The sequence below is a fragment of the Ambystoma mexicanum genome, chromosome 14 (genome assembly GCF_040938575.1).
Source record: "Ambystoma mexicanum isolate Mex_15411 chromosome 14, UKY_AmexF1_1, whole genome shotgun sequence".
NCBI classification, from domain to species: Eukaryota; Metazoa; Chordata; class Amphibia; order Caudata; family Ambystomatidae; genus Ambystoma; species Ambystoma mexicanum.
In genome coordinates this window covers 140,730,500-140,748,880 of record NC_090940.1, presented here as the reverse complement: position 1 = coordinate 140,748,880, position 18,381 = coordinate 140,730,500, and the positions used below count along the sequence as shown (strand labels likewise).

General features: G+C 43.1%; 1 long non-coding RNA gene across 1 annotated transcript in view; it reads right to left on the bottom strand.

Annotated features, from left to right (window-relative positions):
* Positions 1 to 7,133: 7,133 nt before the first annotated feature.
* Positions 7,134 to 18,381, bottom strand: part of LOC138527498 (uncharacterized) — a 126,457-nt gene continuing 115,209 nt past the window's right edge. The window contains exons 4-5 of the long non-coding RNA XR_011283940.1: positions 7,688 to 7,794; positions 7,134 to 7,519 (exon numbers count right to left, since the gene is read on the bottom strand). This is a non-coding gene — a long non-coding RNA (uncharacterized lncRNA). The remainder of the gene's footprint in view (positions 7,520 to 7,687; positions 7,795 to 18,381) is intronic.

Below are 18,381 nucleotides of genomic sequence, written 5' to 3'. Positions count from 1 at the left end.
TCCCCTGTACTGACCGCTGTCACTCGGGAACGTTTCTCTTATGGCACAAACGGCACAGGCGGGTATCACTCTTCGAACACGGTGTCCAAACCTCCCGTGGAGACACCATGTAAAGGAACGATAGGCCACCAGCCTGTACCACCTGTGAAAAGGAATGAAACAAACTGTTTTTAAATGACCAAGATAAGTTTAATAAAAGTTTGTTGTCAATGACAATTCTTGTAACTAATGGCATTCTGCACGGACAAATGCTATCTAGACAATGCACACTATTGAACGACTTTCATGCGTTACTATGATATGAATATATCATTTTGGATATAGTAGAAGAACATGAAATAGGAGTAGCATGACAAGCAGAGTATACTTACTCATTACTCGGATTACGAGGACGAACAGTTGCGCGAAGTTTGTGCATAAGCACCATCATTATTCTCAACACGGCCCGTGTGAGGCAGACTGCCCTGAAGTCTGGCAGCTCGGTGATGCATTGCGGTCGTGGCTCGCCTTCCGAAATGTAGGCCAGGCATCCCGAGTTTTCTCGGCAGCAGCAGTTCTCGTCCTCGGTTGGCATTAGCTCGCACTGATTGCATGTGCACCAGGTGGAGACGCCGTCCATGCGACTAGGCCCAGGCTCTTCATCTGTTGAATCGTCCTCCCAACTGCCGTCCGAATCCCCATCGTTTTCGCGTGCTTCCCTTTCCAGTAGTTCCTCCTCGGTATACTCGGGCTCATACATGTAGGGCTTTATTGTAGCCATTGTGTGGTAAACAAAGTAAAATAATTTACAGAGATGGTACAGGTGTTCACACGGGCTACAAGCGGCGAAGGTAGCTGACCAGAGCACAGAAACGAGTCACAGAATACTCAAAGTAACACAGAGAGAGGAATGGAATCGAAAATCTGCTGCTGTGTGTTGGGAAACGCTCTGTTTATACTTATTGAGGAAAGAGGCATCCTGCCATTTCCATGGCGACACGTCATTAGCTGAGGCGCAGCGATTGTTGACACGAGACGTGCTTTGGCGTTGGGAAATGGGCGGTACGAGTCTGCTGATGACAGGCTCAGGGGCGGGGGATTTGATTTAGTGCCGCAGAAGCAGGTCAGCCAGGGCGATGCGGCAAGTGATAGGATTATCACAAAATGGCGGCTCCCTGGTGCCTGTTTTCGCGTGCGTTTAATGGACGAAAACTCGGGTAAGGTCCATAGGAAAGTTTTCTAAAATCGAGCCGCCGACCCGTAGGGACAATAAAAATTTTTACTAGACCATGCCTTTAACAGCTCAGGCAGTCTTGATTCTATTAAAGACAAGGAGGCGAGCATTATATCCCACCCCATGAGTCATGACAAGGGCATGAACTGTTATATGATCTTGTGTTGAGTAAGAACCCCCCCCTTTATGATCTCGTCTCCTATTGATTGCAGGGGAAGACCGGAAGCAGACATGAATACACAGTTTGTGGTTCGAGAAGAATAAAGTTTGGGAGTGAAAGTTTTGCAGCATCGTCTCTGCACCAGAGGTCGGCGAGAGGAAAGATTGCAGCCGCACTATTTGTTGAGTTCGTATTGACAGTGAAGTTTGGACTAAAAGACTGGTCGCCAGCCAAAGAAAGAGGATTTGGGGACAGCCTGGGTCTCCTCTTATAGCCCTGGGTTAGTCCTGATTGGACAAAGGAGAGGCTTACAGGACTACTTAGACACACAGGATTGTGGGTATTTGGTAGTTAAGAAGGACTATGGTTTGTTTTTTCTAACTGTGATACCCCTATGTTTATGGGAAGCTTCCAGAGAGTCTGGAAGTGTACAACAGTGTTATCAAGTTAAAAAAAAAATATATGATTTTGTTGAATTGCTGTGGGAGCAGTAATTAAAGAAGTTAAAGCATAATGCTCGCCTCCTTGTCTTTAATAGAATCAAGACTGCCTGAGCTGTTAAGCTTGGACAATCTTCATTGTCAATAATTCAGGAAAAGAGGTTGGTTGGGGTGCTCTTCCTGGTTCATCCTTCAGGTCTTCCTGCAGACCACGCCTGAATAAATCTAATTGTGCCGACTCCGGCCATCCCGTCTCGGTGGCAGTTTGTTTGAAATGGGTGATATAACTCATGAGATCCCAGAACCTTGGGAAATATCTAGGAGGGTTTCTTAAAAAGAATAAGTCAAGCCAGGTCTATCAAACATTTTTTTCAGAGAATGAAGTAGCACTTTCGATAATCCCTGATGGATGGACTGTCAAGTGTAACTAATGTGGTGGCCCAGGCTAGTGAGTTCTATGGGAGGTTGGAGACCATAAAACCGATCTTTGCTCTGTCCAGAGAAAATGATAAGGTTCGAAATGAAAAGTACACAGAGCAGGCGTTAATGAATTCAGTTAGTTTTTTAGGGTTGCCATAAAATGTCTCCATAGTCGGAGAGGAAGCAGTGAGTTATACCCCTAAGGTTTCTCTTGCATTCATTAGTTGTCTTAGAGTGGCGTTCTCCACGTTTAACAACTGCACCTCATGAGACAAGGATTGAACTACATTCATTAATTCTTGTAGCTGCAACATGTTTTTTTTAGCCATCTCAAACTGTGAGAACTTAAATGTCGCTTACCATCTTTATTGCACAGACCGTATCGCCACTCCTTTCAGCTTATGGGCTAAGAGTTCTGTTTTTCTCTCCTGTCCTCCCTGTGATATTGGAGGAACAAGAAGGAAACTATTCGCCAAGCCCTAACAAGGGAAAAAAGGAATATCACCAAATGAAACGTCTGAGGCTACAAAGACTGGTTCCCGATGGAGTTATACCAATCAGGTATAATGAAGAGCAGATGGAGAGCGGTATCCACTTCTAGGATGACAGCAGCAGATGACCATGACAATCATAAGGGGAACGTGGAAAAAAACACTATGACAGGAACTGTGGGGAAGCAAAAGTAGACCAAGGAGGGCGAGGCTCAAGGAAGGCAGGAGGCAGAGAAAACACAGAGTAACAGAAAGTTAGCGGCAAGAAGAATTATGAGGTAGAGGAAAGCACAAAACAGAGAGCCGCGACAACAGGATTTACCTATTGAGACGCATAGCTCCATCATACCACAGCTCCGTATAACGCTGGTTGCTGACGTGACCTGCGTAGATGGCCATGTTGGGATAAGAAACATTAGACCACACAAACAGAAGTGGTCTGTTCCGTAACGGAACAATGCAACAATTCCTAAGCCTGAACCATCGGTTCCACAGGGAGCAGGAGCCAAAAGTTTGGACAATTAGCAGAACACATCAACATCTCAGTCTCCTGGACATTGAATTTGAGCCGGTTATGACGTGCCCATAAGCTGGCCTGCTCCAGACAGGATTTCAACTTATTTCAGACCTGTGTCTCATCCTCACTGAGCTTAAAGATTAGCTGAGTGTAATCGGCATAGATATAAAAAACAAACTCCAGCCAACCTCACTAAGTGAACCAATTGTCTCATATATAGGTTAAACAGTATCAGGCTCAAGCAAGAGCCCCCCTGGACACCGCAAGAAATTGATTTTGCTCTGAATTCAAAGGGGGACAGACCACTACCTGTGACCTGTCAGATTTAAAAGAGGCAAGCCACTTTAGGGCATGGTCTCTCACCCCGCCGACCCTCAATCTGGACAGAAGTATATCATGATATATGGTGTCAAATGCTGTGGAGAGATCCAATAAAATGAGCACCCCGATCAACTGCCCATTTTAGGTCTTCCACTGATGACAAAACCACTGTTATCAGGGAGGACAGCATAACGTGATACATTTAGTGAAATCAAATATACTCCTCAAAGATTCACACATGCTCTGAAGCAGGCGAGAACGATTCTAATATGATGACTTCCGTCTGCTAGCGCTGCTTTTCCTAAGAAAGTGGGAGCCTAAAACACGCTTACATATATCAAAAGGGAAACACGTCAGAAGCAAGAGATGTGAAGGCGAGCATAGCTACACACTAGGCAAAGAGCCTTCATTGCAAAGACACGTGCACTAAAGCCTAAAGCCTCACCCCAAGCAAGCAAGAAACAGTGTAGTGTTTAAACATGGCAGTTTGCAGTGCCTACTCAATATTATATTGCAGTAATGTCCAAGGGGAGTACATAAAATGTTAAATTCCCTGGTTTTGCTAGGATGGGGAGATTTCTTCTTCATTGGTGTTCCCAGATGAGCCTCTTGTGGCTTTCAGTTGGAGATTGGGCTGATCCAAGATGGCCGCAGGAAGTGATGTCACCAATTCAAGATGGCAAACAATTGTGAAGGTAGATGGATATTTCAACAGTTCAAAGAGTCTATTATTTAGAAAAATATATCAATTTATATTATAAACATTATTAAAAAAATACAGACATTGTATCATGAATTCATACATTAATACATTTAAAAATTATTATAAAAAATTGTCTTTGACTTGCTTTTTCCTTTTATTGGAGCTCTATAGCATAGAGTTGGTTAGTAAAGAGATAAGAGAAAATATCTATTTCTTCTTATAGTTGTTGTTTATACAACTTATTTTCTTTAGGCCCTAGTATAATTGTTTATACAGGGTATGGCTCAACATGTTTCTGTTCACTATCTTTAAATGAGGAACATTCATCAGGAGAAAGGGTGGCAGTCACTTGGCTATTCAAGGGTTCAGTTAATTCTTCCCTTCTTTTAGCTACGTTAGAGTTGGGTCTTTGAACTGTCAATTAAAGAACAAACAATAGTATTAGCTATAATTGCTCGATTACTATTATAGTCAATGTTGACTATATCACTTAGATCTAGGGTATAATGACCTGATATAGCAAGTGAGTGCGGTCATATGAAGAAATACAAATATTTGGAGCTTCTCAGGATGACTTGTAATTAGTACACTCCTTCAGTAGCATCTATAAAGAGAGATATTTTAATCTGTAATTGTCGCTTTAAACTCTTTATGGCCCCTCTACATTTGCCTCCCCCTCCATGTACACAAGATCTATAGTCCAATAGGGTATGATTTAGTTATCACTCGATTTTAAAAAGGGCTAATATTTCCCTCAAGATGTTCAGTGTCGTTTTTCATGTACTTTCCCAAAATGTGCTTAGTTTCGACGGGAAGTGGAGTTCCGCCTCTTTGAAATTCTAAAGAGGGACAAATGAATATATTTTCTGTAATATTAATACCCCTCTGTATTTTTTTTAAAATATATATTTTTTATTGAGTTGGATAGGCAAATCATGAACAAACAGTATTTCTCGCATTAAAGGTTAGACATCAACAGGATCAAACAGCTCTCCCCCTCTCCCCCCAAGACTCAGGTTGTTTGCAGGCTAACGGGGGACATTGTGTAGATGCTGATGTGTCTACAATCTGGCAACATCCAATCAATGATAAGGGTTCATTGCACTTGCTTTTTATGTCCATGTCGGGTTCAGCGCTGCTGTGTCATTGCTAAGGTTCAAGTGTATTCAACTGTCCTTTAGGGTGTGCTTTACAACCATGGCTGGGGGTGTCTCCGAAGTTTTGTGGGGTGCTTTTCAGAGGATGGGTGTCCACAGCTGCACACTCTGAGTCCGCGTGTTCTAAGAAGGGGAGCCATTGCATATCAACCAGACTTTTTTGGTTGGCAGGGTTGGTCCTTTCCATTTCACCGTGCTGCCAACAAGTTTCTAGGCATGAGGGGAAGAACGAGATATTGTTCTCCAACATGCTCAACACCGAAGAGGGCCAGAAGTGGGGTAAGTTCCCTGTGGAGGCCATCTATTTCTTTTATCCAACCCAGGATCTCATTCCAGTAGGTTTATACCCCAGGGCAGTCCATTGGTGCCAGTATGTGCATACCTGAGTGCATCCCCTCCAACAGTAAGGACTGGCTCCTGCAAACATTTTCACCAAGCGATGTGGGGTGAGGTGCCATTGTGTGAGAATCCTACAGTTGTGCATTTTGTATTGGACAGCTATAGATGATTTCCAAACAACCCGGTATATTGCTTCCCATTCCTCTTGATTGTTATCCCAGCCCAGAGCTTTTTCCCATTGTGCTTGGGTGCGTGGGGGTGGCAGGTGACCTCTCTCTATCAAGGCATGGTACATCTTTACTATCACATCTTTCTTTTTTCGTTTGCGTGTTTAATATTTGCTCGAAGTGGGCGAGAGGGCATTGTAATTGAGTTCTTCATTGTAGGGTTGTAAGGACTCCTTTCAGCTGTAAGTAGGGGAGCGGGTTGATTTTGAGACCTTGCTGGGCTTCTTCTAGTTCCTCTTTCGAGAGGAAAACCCCTTCCCTCCACATCTGGCCTGCCCTTGCCAACCCTTGTTCATATTGGGGTTGAAAGCGGATCGGGTCTATAAAAAGATCTCTAATCAGAGGAGCCCAAATACAACTAAGGGGAGATGGCCATGTCGTGATCACTGAGAGACCTGGATTTCCTTTCCACCAAATTGACCACATTGCTCCCAGACCTGGGTGTTCCCTGGCCTTACGCGCAAGTGATTTGTGGGGGGCCCAGAGCCATTCTCCCAAGGTGACTGAGGAAAAATATAAATTTTGTAGTTGGAACCATTGTTTGTTTTTGGCTTCCCGGCTGTGGTCTACTAGTACTCGGAGCTGAGCCGCTCTGTAATATTCACCAAAATCAGGGTATGCCAGGCCGCCCTTTTCTCTCGGGAGAAACATCATACTGTATGCGATTTGCAGCGTTTGTGATCCCACAAGAACGCAAGTAAGGTTGTTCTGACCTCCGAAAGGAAAGACACAGGTAAGATAGTCGAGTGAGACTGAAATAAAAAGGGTAAGCGCGGTAGTACATTCATTTTGATGGCCATGAATCTGCACGCCCATTAGACCCCTTAGTATTTTAAGCATTTTGTACTTCTGCCCATATTGGTGAGAGTTATCTCTACTGAGGTACTCTCCCTCAAATTTTTGTTTTCGGGGGGCCAGTATCTCGGAACGGGAGGCACAATAACAGAAAATTACACAATTGAGAAAAACTGGCTACCCCACTCTATGTCCAACCAGTACTGGCAAAGTGATCTACAGATTTATTGTGAAACTGGCTTTCACCTTCAAATTAAGTAAGCCAGATTTATACAAAACTTCTCGTATTTTGTGCAAAAGGGACGGAACCATACAACTCAATTAATACACACTAAACATGACCATTTTTCAGTATGTCCATATCAATTTATTAAGTGTTAAGACCACTTTAGAAAAGTTAAAAAGGGAGATAGATAGAAAAACAAATCAATGAAACACACATTAATCGTGGTACAACAATATATCTTCTCGCTCACTACTAAAAAACACAATGTTTCATATGGGGTTTCGTTATCTTAATAGAAAAACCACTCTGAACAATTCAGTAGTTTACAGATACCACACTATATTCTTTAGCTAGTCTATTGTCAAGTGTTGACATGTTTCGGCCATTTTTGGAGATAAAACACTATCCCTAGTGTCTCTGCAAACAATACTTTTTAGGCCTTCTTCAGGACAGACAATTTCTTGTTAATTGCTGGACTTCTCTATTTCAAATCCCCCGTAACAGGATAATCTAAAAACAAACATGAATACATATATACATTAATCACACGATAAAACAATGGTTCCATTCCCAACACACACATTTTCTTTATTCTTTAATCAATTTATCATATTCTCATAATCTCTTAGGTTGTTCACAATCAATTTAGATCTATCGATCACACACGCCTTTACTTACATCCTGGTTGGACTTGAGCTTTATACTAGGAGACCCCTAGTCGTAGCAGGTATTAATTCCTGCTTCCCAGATGTCACGAATCAGTTCCGGTTTATCTTATTTCCTGGCTGTGTGGGAGACATATTTAACATAAGGAACCCAATTTTCTTTTAGTACATGTTCATTTGATGTATATTAGTTTAGGACACAGCACTCTCAGAACATACTCCTGGTGTCGTATTTACTCAGAATGACACCCCTTAGTTTATGTCCCATATTTTCTCTACATTATATACATAGGAGAATTAATCCTCTATGTTGCTAGATTGTTTCATACTTTCATCACCTTATTAAACTGTTCTCTTAGACTTTCACTTTTTCCATTTTTTCTTTTATTTTTCCTTTATATCTTACATTTGTATTCCCCATATGGGCATGTTTGCAACACTAGCAACACAGTCGTAGTCACACATTGACTTACTTTCCTTCCGCTAAATATGGCTGACCCATAACAGAGTTTGTTCCATTCGGTGCGCGGGGAGTACTTCAAAAGCTTCAAAATCTTCAAGATACTACACAGCTCGACAGGGTGGGAACAGCACTCGGGACACGTGCGTGTCAAGTAGCTCAATACATTTCCCTGATACCCTATGAAAACATAACAAAACAAACGGGGGCGGTTTAATCAAAAGGCCTCTCCATCGTCTGAAAACACTATGTCTCCCCCAGAAAAAAGACCCGCCTGAAAAAGTTCGCACGGCCGAGTGGGAAGGAAATCCCATACATTTAGCAACAACGGCGGTAGTAATATTGCCGTTATAATCGGCCGCGTCTACCTTGGTACGCGGGGCGGCAGGCTAGCAGGCTTAGCCAAGCTTATTAGAGAGTCGGGCTTACCTTATTGTTTACGTCCGGGTCCGGCGAGGCTTCACAAACGCGTCTAGGCTGTCATGTTCGAAACTATCCAACTCTCTTCTTGTTTTATAACTGGCTGGAACGTTCACGTGACGTGTGCATAGCCCACTGGGCTTTTAAAGCAACAGTGTAATGTTTAATTGCTCAAGTTCTAAAGTTCTAAGCTGAACTATCTTAAGGAGATGAGGGAATTCCACTCTACCTGTCACGACTCGCTCCCTTCGGTCCCGTTCCCACCATTTGGGGGCATGATTTGGGGTTTATTCCCTACTGGACTTTTCCTCCGAACTTTATGCTACAGTGCTGTGATGATTTGGGAGCGCTAAATCCCTATTTTCCCAGCTTCTTCCCTTCCGGATCCATTCCAGGTTTTTGGCAGCCAGCATGCTTCTTTAACCAAATGACTATGCTTCCCAGAATGCCTGGCCCACTGCTCCACCTCCGCCCTTGCAACACAAGGTTGGGTGGAGGATAGGTAACAGCTGTGGCGGCAGGTGCAGCAATCAGCACACCCGAGGCGTGTGCTCGTTAAGCAGCTTTAAAAGCCTCAGTCTTACTTCAGTCCAGCGCTGGTCATCGATTGCAGTGTTCCTGTTTTTGACTAGTCCCTGGTTCCTGGTTCCTTGCCTTTGTACCTACTTCCTTGTTCCTGTTTTCTTGTTTCCTCCGCCCTGAATTTCGGATTCATGCGCTAATTGATTTCTGCTCCCTTGATTTCCCTTTTTGTCTTCCTCTGTTTGCAGGCAGCAATTCTCAGTGCTTTCCCCTTTTAGATGCAGCCCAGTTTGTCTGTGTTCTATATTTCTTTGACTCTGTCCGTTGCTGCTGTTACCCATTTGCCTTAGCCTTCCTCTTAGTTTAGTTTCCTGTCTTTTCCTTGGAGGGGTAGGGAGAAGTTTGCATAGGTTATTTCGTTTTTCCCTGCTCCTGATCCTTACTTTCTAGAGGATCCATTCCATGTTTTCCACTGCACTTCTGCATTTATTTTCCCTTTGATTATTAGGTGTGGTGTGCGGTAGTAGCTAGCTCCTGTGTGAATGCTTATGTTTTCCTCACTATTTTGTAAACACTATTCCCACTTAGGTATTTAGTTTTCCTTCCATTGCTGTTCTAGCCTTTCGCGGTCCCAGTTTCTTCAACAGGATTCGTGGGCTTGCTGACATTCAAGAGGTTTATCTCGTCCTCGTGAGTACAGTTCTTAAGTTCCCTTATGTAATACCATCAAGAGTGTTAGTACACAGATCCTGTCATTGCTTGCCCTCCACGTGGGTTTAGCGCTGTCAGTACCTGTAACGGCAATTGGGGGTAAGGCGCTTGCCGACTTTCCTCGCGGTCAGGTGCTTACCCCACATCCCTTTTCATATATTGGTTTTGATGTCACACTCTATTTGCACTCCTGGGTTCTAGCATACCTGAGTCGTAGTTCCTGGGTGCACATTTCCCTTGCCATATTCGCTGCCTTTGTACTCGCCTGACTAATCCTGACAGTATGACCAGCGCCAAAATTCCCATTGAATATGGCAAGTTTAAGAAAGAAAGGCAGCAAGGCCTCTAACAAGTTTGTACAGAAAGCTTCCCCTACATTTACCTGTGACAATCAAATCACTAGTCCTGACTCCAATGAACTCCTTGTCACGAATGGGCATTTACGTGCAAAGTATTTTTCCCATAGGATGGCACATCCTACATGGCCTGATCCTAGTTCTATCTTTGGTTTTGATCCCGATTCTATGTCAGCACAAGCCTTAGCCGCAGAAAACAACACACTGTTAGACTTATTATACGAGAGTACCTCTGTTGTTGAACCCCATGATTCCAGTTGTGCTTCACCTCAGATAGAACAGTTTCATGATACCAACATAAAGAATGGAGGGGTTTCTTGCATAACTTCTGTTTTCTACCCTCAGTCTAACGCATACTCCGTTGCACAGGTACATACTGTAGTCCCTAATGCCAAGAGGTCTAATGTCAATAGTTTGTTTAAGGGAAACACAGACCAAGTTGGAAAAATAAACTATAAATCACAGAACCTGCAAGCAGTAGAGGACAATGTACAATCGATGCACATCCAGATTGCTAGTGCAGGCTCCAGCCCTGATGCCACTATGCTTCCCCCTGTGCCTACTGATAGTGATGTACAGTTAATGCAGGGCATGCTAAGAGCTAAACTTGAGGAGTTAAGACAAGAACTCATTTCTGCACAAGAGGAAAATAAAACCTTACACTCTTTACTGAATACACCTCAGACTTTATCTGTTGATGTGGAGGAAGTGAACACTGTTCAGCCCCTGAGTGCAGAGACTTTGGTAAACCATGATATTTGTCGATATGTTAGATCTATTGGGAGTGAAGGTCTTTCGTCTAGCACAGCGCTTAATCTAGGCACAGGTTCTAACAATTGTTCTGCTGTTTATCAGGGATTGCAGTTAGCTGAAGAGTTACAAGCCACTCCTTTACCAAAAATACCCTGTGTAGCAGTTTGTCATAATTCTGAGCTAGCACACATACAAGCTTCTGAATTCCAAACACAATCCACAATGGTGGCATACACAGATTCAGTCACTACCGTAGGCTTAGGCCCTGCTCTTGATACAGCTGCTGAGACTGAAGTAGATGTTAAAGCTGATGTGGAAAACAATGTTACCTCTGGGTTCACTCTTCCTTCTGCCACTTCTGATCAATACGAACAGTCAGAGACAGTACAGATTTCATGTTCTGATGGACTCATTCCACAGTATACTGAACCAAAGAACCGTCAGGCGGTTCCTGAACTGTTGATTGATAATCTGCCTCTTTCAGAAGCTAAAACAGAGGAATGGACAATAGACGAAATCCTGATTAACAGAGACTTTACTATGGTGATTCCACTGATTGATTTTGACTTCTACAAAGAAAAAGACTCTGTGTCACCCACTAAAGAAAGGGACTGCAAGGGTACAGCTCAGTCTTTGGTTACTGGTGCCAAGGAGTCTACTGCCCTAAAGGTGCCCTTCATTCCTGAGCCACCGATGGGTCTGTCAACTTCTGAGACTTCTGTCTGTCCTCCTACAACCATTGACTCTTCTATGATTCAATCCACAGCCCTGCAGTCATCTTTGGCACACCTGTCTTCAACCAATGAACCGCTGCCATGTCTGCCATTTACTCAAGAGCCAGTCCCAAAGACCTGGACATGTTTGTATCCAGCAACCGAGATTGCTCCAGCTTGCATGCATTCAGCCTCAAGGTTTCCCCTGACCTGCCTGTCTTCAGCTACAGTGACTCATCCTGCAGATCATCCTTCAGCTTTAGAGCCTCCGGTAGTCCATCAAAAGAGCATGTCTTCAGTCCCGGAGTATACTGAGTATTTGCCTTCAGTTCATGAGACGCCTGTATCCTGCATAGCCTCGCTGCCAATATCAGAGGTATACCTGTCTACACCATCAGATTCTGCTGTATTTTCTTCTGCTCCAGCGATTCCTCCTGAATCCCAACCATTTACAGTCGATGAACGTCTAGCCTGCCTTTCTTTTGCTTCAGGAGGAGCACCAGAATGCCTGCCTTTTCCACAAGACGATTCTCCCAACTGCTTCACTTTAGCATCAGAGCCTCCTAAAGATGCAGCATCAGAGTTTGAGACTTTTGCCAGCTCCCGCTTCAGAGTCATCAAGCTGGACCAAGTGGTGAGTCAGAACCACTCACTTGGGTGTGCACAAGGGGTGGTGCAGACCGGCGTATTACCTACAGGACTTGTGCAACAGAATTCCGCCAAGAAGCACCAGTCGGGTGCTAGTAGCCAAAGGAAGGGAATGACTGCTGCAGTTCAAGATGTGTCTGTTATTGCTCCTTCTGCAAGTCTGCCTGAAATACCAAGTACTGCGTCTATCACTCCTATCAGGATGCCACACATCCCTGCTGTGGTATCCCACGTGAAACAAAGTGGCTACACGTCTGTCACCAGGAGTACTAGCCTTGTACAACCCATTGGACTTTCAGGTCTCCAAGGCGTAGAACATATGCAGTCAAACCTTAGTCACTTTCAACCACAAGCCTTTTCCCAGATGGATGACAGAAGGAAATCTGAACCTCTACCTCAGCCACCACCTTCTCTAATGGCTGAGCATAAACCTTTCCTGAAGCCAGCATTTTCCTCACCTCCCGCATGTCCACTCTCGGCAGAAAGGCTAACAGAGCTTCTACCATTGCCTAAGGCATGTTGCACCAGCCTGCCTCCCTCCTCAAAGACTTATAAGGGTCCACTCCCAGTGACTGAGCTTCCTGGACCTTCCAACTCTGCTTCTGGTCCTGCAAGTCCTTCATGCCTTTCTTCGAACCATGAGTCTCTTCCTCACCAGAAGCCACCGTTTCCATCAGTACCACCTCCAAAGACAAAGCACTCCTATCATGGAAGTCCATCTGCCTTTGCCCACAGGCCACCATTTCCATCAGTGCCACCTCCAAAGAAAAAGCACTCCCATCATGGAAAGAAGATGTCTCGTGCGGGTGGCGGGCACCCGAAGCCGGCCGTAGGAGGGGGTATACTGTCACGACTCGCTCCCTTCGGTCCCGTTCCCACCATTTGGGGGCATGATTTGGGGTTTATTCCCTACTGGACTTTTCCTCCGAACTTTATGCTACAGTGCTGTGATGATTTGGGAGCGCTAAATCCCTATTTTCCCAGCTTCTTCCCTTCCGGATCCATTCCAGGTTTTTGGCAGCCAGCATGCTTCTTTAACCAAATGACTATGCTTCCCAGAATGCCTGGCCCACTGCTCCACCTCCGCCCTTGCAACACAAGGTTGGGTGGAGGATAGGTAACAGCTGTGGCGGCAGGTGCAGCAATCAGCACACCCGAGGCGTGTGCTCGTTAAGCAGCTTTAAAAGCCTCAGTCTTACTTCAGTCCAGCGCTGGTCATCGATTGCAGTGTTCCTGTTTTTGACTAGTCCCTGGTTCCTGGTTCCTTGCCTTTGTACCTACTTCCTTGTTCCTGTTTTCTTGTTTCCTCCGCCCTGAATTTCGGATTCATGCGCTAATTGATTTCTGCTCCCTTGATTTCCCTTTTTGTCTTCCTCTGTTTGCAGGCAGCAATTCTCAGTGCTTTCCCCTTTTAGATGCAGCCCAGTTTGTCTGTGTTCTATATTTCTTTGACTCTGTCCGTTGCTGCTGTTACCCATTTGCCTTAGCCTTCCTCTTAGTTTAGTTTCCTGTCTTTTCCTTGGAGGGGTAGGGAGAAGTTTGCATAGGTTATTTCGTTTTTCCCTGCTCCTGATCCTTACTTTCTAGAGGATCCATTCCATGTTTTCCACTGCACTTCTGCATTTATTTTCCCTTTGATTATTAGGTGTGGTGTGCGGTAGTAGCTAGCTCCTGTGTGAATGCTTATGTTTTCCTCACTATTTTGTAAACACTATTCCCACTTAGGTATTTAGTTTTCCTTCCATTGCTGTTCTAGCCTTTCGCGGTCCCAGTTTCTTCAACAGGATTCGTGGGCTTGCTGACATTCAAGAGGTTTATCTCGTCCTCGTGAGTACAGTTCTTAAGTTCCCTTATGTAATACCATCAAGCGTGTTAGTACACAGATCCTGTCATTGCTTGCCCTCCACGTGGGTTTAGCGCTGTCAGTACCTGTAACAGCAATTGGGGGTAAGGCGCTTGCCGACTTTCCTCGCGGTCAGGTGCTTACCCCACATCCCTTTTCATATATTGGTTTTGATGTCACACTCTATTTGCACTCCTGGGTTCTAGCATACCTGAGTCGTAGTTCCTGGGTGCACATTTCCCTTGCCATATTCGCTGCCTTTGTACTCGCCTGACTAATCCTGACACTACCGCTGAGTTCAAACCTGTTTTTGCTGTGTTCAAAAAATAAATCCATCTTTGTTCACCCAGGCTTAGTAACATTTCCCTACTGCCTCCTCTTTCGGTTGCCGGGATTGTTTGTAACACAAACCATAAGATGTCAGTATGTTTGTGTTTTTTTGTTTCATAATGTGCAACTAACGGTTTGTTAGGTACTTTGTTCTTCAGACAAGATTTATGTTCGCAAATTCGTTGTCTAATGCATCTTTTAGTTTTACCAATGTAGATCAAATTACATGGGCATTTAATTCCATAGATGACCCATGATGATCCACAGTTGGTGAAAGAGCGGAATACCCAGTTCTTTCCATTGAGGTCGATTTCTTTTAAATTGGTTGTAGTTGCACAAGCAACGCACTTGCCGCATTTATAGTGTCCCACTACTGGTGGTAGTTGCCACAAGGTGGTCTGGGTAGCTATTTTCTCTTTCTTAGGGTACGAGTGAACTACTAGATCTCTTACATTCTTTTGTCGCTTGAAAGCTAAACGAGGAGTTACTGGTTCAAAATCCAGCGTTTTTAGGATATGCCAGTTCTTTTTAATAGTCCGTCTGAGTTGATTGCTAATTGGACTGAATGTGGTGACACATGTTATTTTTTCTTGTTGTACTTTGGGTTTCGGGTGGAGACATCTATCTCTATTTGCATGTTTTGCTCGCTTATATGCAGTATGTACTAATCTCTTAGGGTATCCCCTGGCTTTTAGTCTTCCCTTCAACTCCTTGCCTTCCTTTACATAATCACTTATGTTAGAGCAGTTTCTCCTAATACGCAGAAATTGCCCGATGGGGAGATTTTCACGTAAAGCCAAAGGGTGGAAACTGTCAAATTGCAGAAGGGTATTTTTGTCTGTAGGCTTTCTAAACAACGTGGTTGACAAATGACCACTTTCAGTTTTGAGGATCAATAGGTCAAGGAAAGGAATGGACGATGGGTTCCATGTCATAGTGAATTTTATGTACATGCTCTGATTATTGAGCCACACCAGGAAATCTTCTAAACTCGATACATCACTTTTCCAAATCATAAAAACATCGTCTATATACCTATACCAATGCCCCATCTGTTCTTTAAATGGATTATTGGCATGGTATACAGACGTGGTTTCGTGATGGTCCATGTACAATTTTGCCAAATCTGGGACAAAAGTGGCCCCCATACTTGTTCCATGGATTTGCCGAAAGAAAACTCCATCGCAAAGAAAGACATTTTCTGTGAGTGCTAAGCGAATGCACTCCAAAATGAACGAGGTGGGGACCAAATCGAGAGTCGATGTTCTTCTATTCAGAACCTCTTCCATAATTTTCAAACACTCACCCTGAGGTATGCTTGTATATAAAGCCGTTACGTCTAGTGTTACAAGTAAACTGTCTTTTTGACATGGTAAATCATTGATGATATTCACCATGCTTGTGGTGTCTTTAACAAAAGACTTCATAATTCTTACAAACGGTCTCAGAAACCAATCTGAATACATTGACAGAGGTTCTAAAACCGAATTTATGGCAGACACAATGGGTCTGCCCAGTGGTGTCACTACGTTCTTATGCACTTTTGGCAGAAGGTAGAAAGCTGGAATGGTCGGATTGTCTTTGACCAAAAAAGCGTATTCATCTTTTTCTATCCATCCTTCTTGCATTGCATGGTTCATCAAACTTTTGATTTGATCTTTAAGACGCATAGTAGGATCTCGATCGAGCTTGCGGTAAAAAAGGGGATTTTTGAGATGAATTTCGATTTCTCTATCATAGAGCAATTTATCCCATAGGACAATCCCACCCCCCTTATCAGCTGGTTTTATATGGAATGTCTGGTTCGTTTGTAGTGATAATAGGGCTTTTCTTTCTTCTCGACTCAAATTATCTTTGTGTCGATTATTCGAAGATATTAGTTTTTTACTTTCTTCGGTGATTTTGTTTTCGAAAGCTAATATAGCTGGAGATACCATGCTATTGAGAGGAGTGAAAGTCGAGGGTGGTTTCAGACCCGTTATACTTTGTTTTTATTCGATGTAGGTGAATCTTTGAAAAAGTATTGGAGTCTAATAACTCGAAAGAATTTCTGTAATTCTATTTGAGTTTCAAAATCCTTTGCTTTTGCCGTTGGCACAAAACTTAAGCCCTTTTTAAGGACTTGCATTTCAAACCTGGTTAGTTGATGGTTTGATAGATTGAATACTGGGATTACCATGTCATCGGGGGGCCTCTCCAGTTGCGCGTTTGCATTCTGGGGGGCCGCTGCTGCCAGTTACGGGGTTTCCTCCCCCGGCCTCTCTGAAAATGGGGCTGGTTGTTGGGATTGTTGGAATTACCTCCCGAATTTGTACTATCAGAATCACTAATGGTAGTGTTCGAGGTATTAGAAAAAGATACAAATTTGTTCCTCTGACGATTGGTATTCTTTCCTTTATTTCTTGCTAGTTTGTTTTGATCTTCATAGTATGATTCAACAAGATAAGGGTAGGTATTAGTCTCCTTATATGTTTCTACATCTTTTTTATATTTCCATACTTTTTTATCCAACGTAAACTTTTTGAATTTAACAACTTCTTCTTCCATTTTCTCTAATTTCTCTTTAATGTCTTTGATAAGTTGGTCTCCTTTTAGTTTAGTTTCTAGAGTTTCAATCTCGATTTTTTGTTTACTAGATTCTTCTGCGGCAGTATCTATTATTAAAATCAAAAAATCTCTCGAACATTTGTTTCCTACGGCACTGAAGCTCCCTTTAAACTTAGGGTTATCCGTGAAAACACATGGTACATTTTTAATTTGTAACCCTTCCGGTATGACCCCAGCCTTTAAATAGGCCAGCATCATCTGTCCATGTGATTCTGTCCTAATTAATTTCTTCTTTTTTTGGAACAAGAGGTCTAAGTCATTTGTCTGTGCAGGTGCAGAAGGGCCTGCAGTTTCTGCTACGACAAACGATGGAAGACCCATGAGTCTCTGATAGTATTCTTCCGAAAACGACAAGGTTTTCACATTTTCCATTTTATCGGTATTCTTAGAGATACTAGGCTCAAAATATTGGTGAGAGCCATTAAATGACATTTTTGATTTCATTTCCCTTTTGGCTCTGTATCATTTGCATCTGTATCTCTGTCTATTAGGATATACTGCGATAGTGAACATAAAGTTAACTTCATTTTGAATAATATTTTATTATTTTATAGGGGTTAATTAAGTAGGTTTATACCCTGTAAAATAGTTTAGTGTGGGCTTTCCCCGGCATCTAGTTGTGGGTATTGAGAGTTAGAAAATTACTTTTTGGCGTGCAAATATCTAATTTGCTCTTATAATGCTGGTACTTACTTCCATAGATGTAAGATCCTTGGTAACGCTTTACTTAGTTCATTTCGCACTGCATCTCGATAATCGGGTCAAACCTGAGCTATTATTGACACTGCAATATGTTGTAGCGTCCTGCCACTGACAATCTATTTCCGTTATATTTCTCTAAGGACCTTATGTTTTAGACATCTTCTATGTTGACTGGAAGATGTGCATAAAAAAGATCTATTTGTATCCGCCATCTTGGAACGGTTTATAAATCCCTGTTTTATAGCTGTCATGCTTGGGCTTTATGCAGTCTTAATTCAGTCTATCAATAGGCGGCATCCATTTACGATGTCCACTTTTGTACACATTTTGCCTCAATCAAATGTTCCTTATTGACATTGTTTATAGTGTTCATTTAATCGCTCTGTATTATGGTTTCTTTTAACAAATTCAAAGTCCTTATCATTAAGGCTCCGATGGTGCAGAATTATAAATGGGTTTTAATTGATTTGCAGGCTCATAGTTGACTGATTGTCTGTTCTGAACCATATCTGTGTAGGGCGCTTTTGTCAAGAATGGCACTCTGTCAAGAGTGGCACAGGGTACCCAGGTAGGTTTTGGGTGGCTGTGCTGAAGTAAGGTAGCAGATAAGCACACACAGCAGGAAGTTCAACAAGAAAGAAG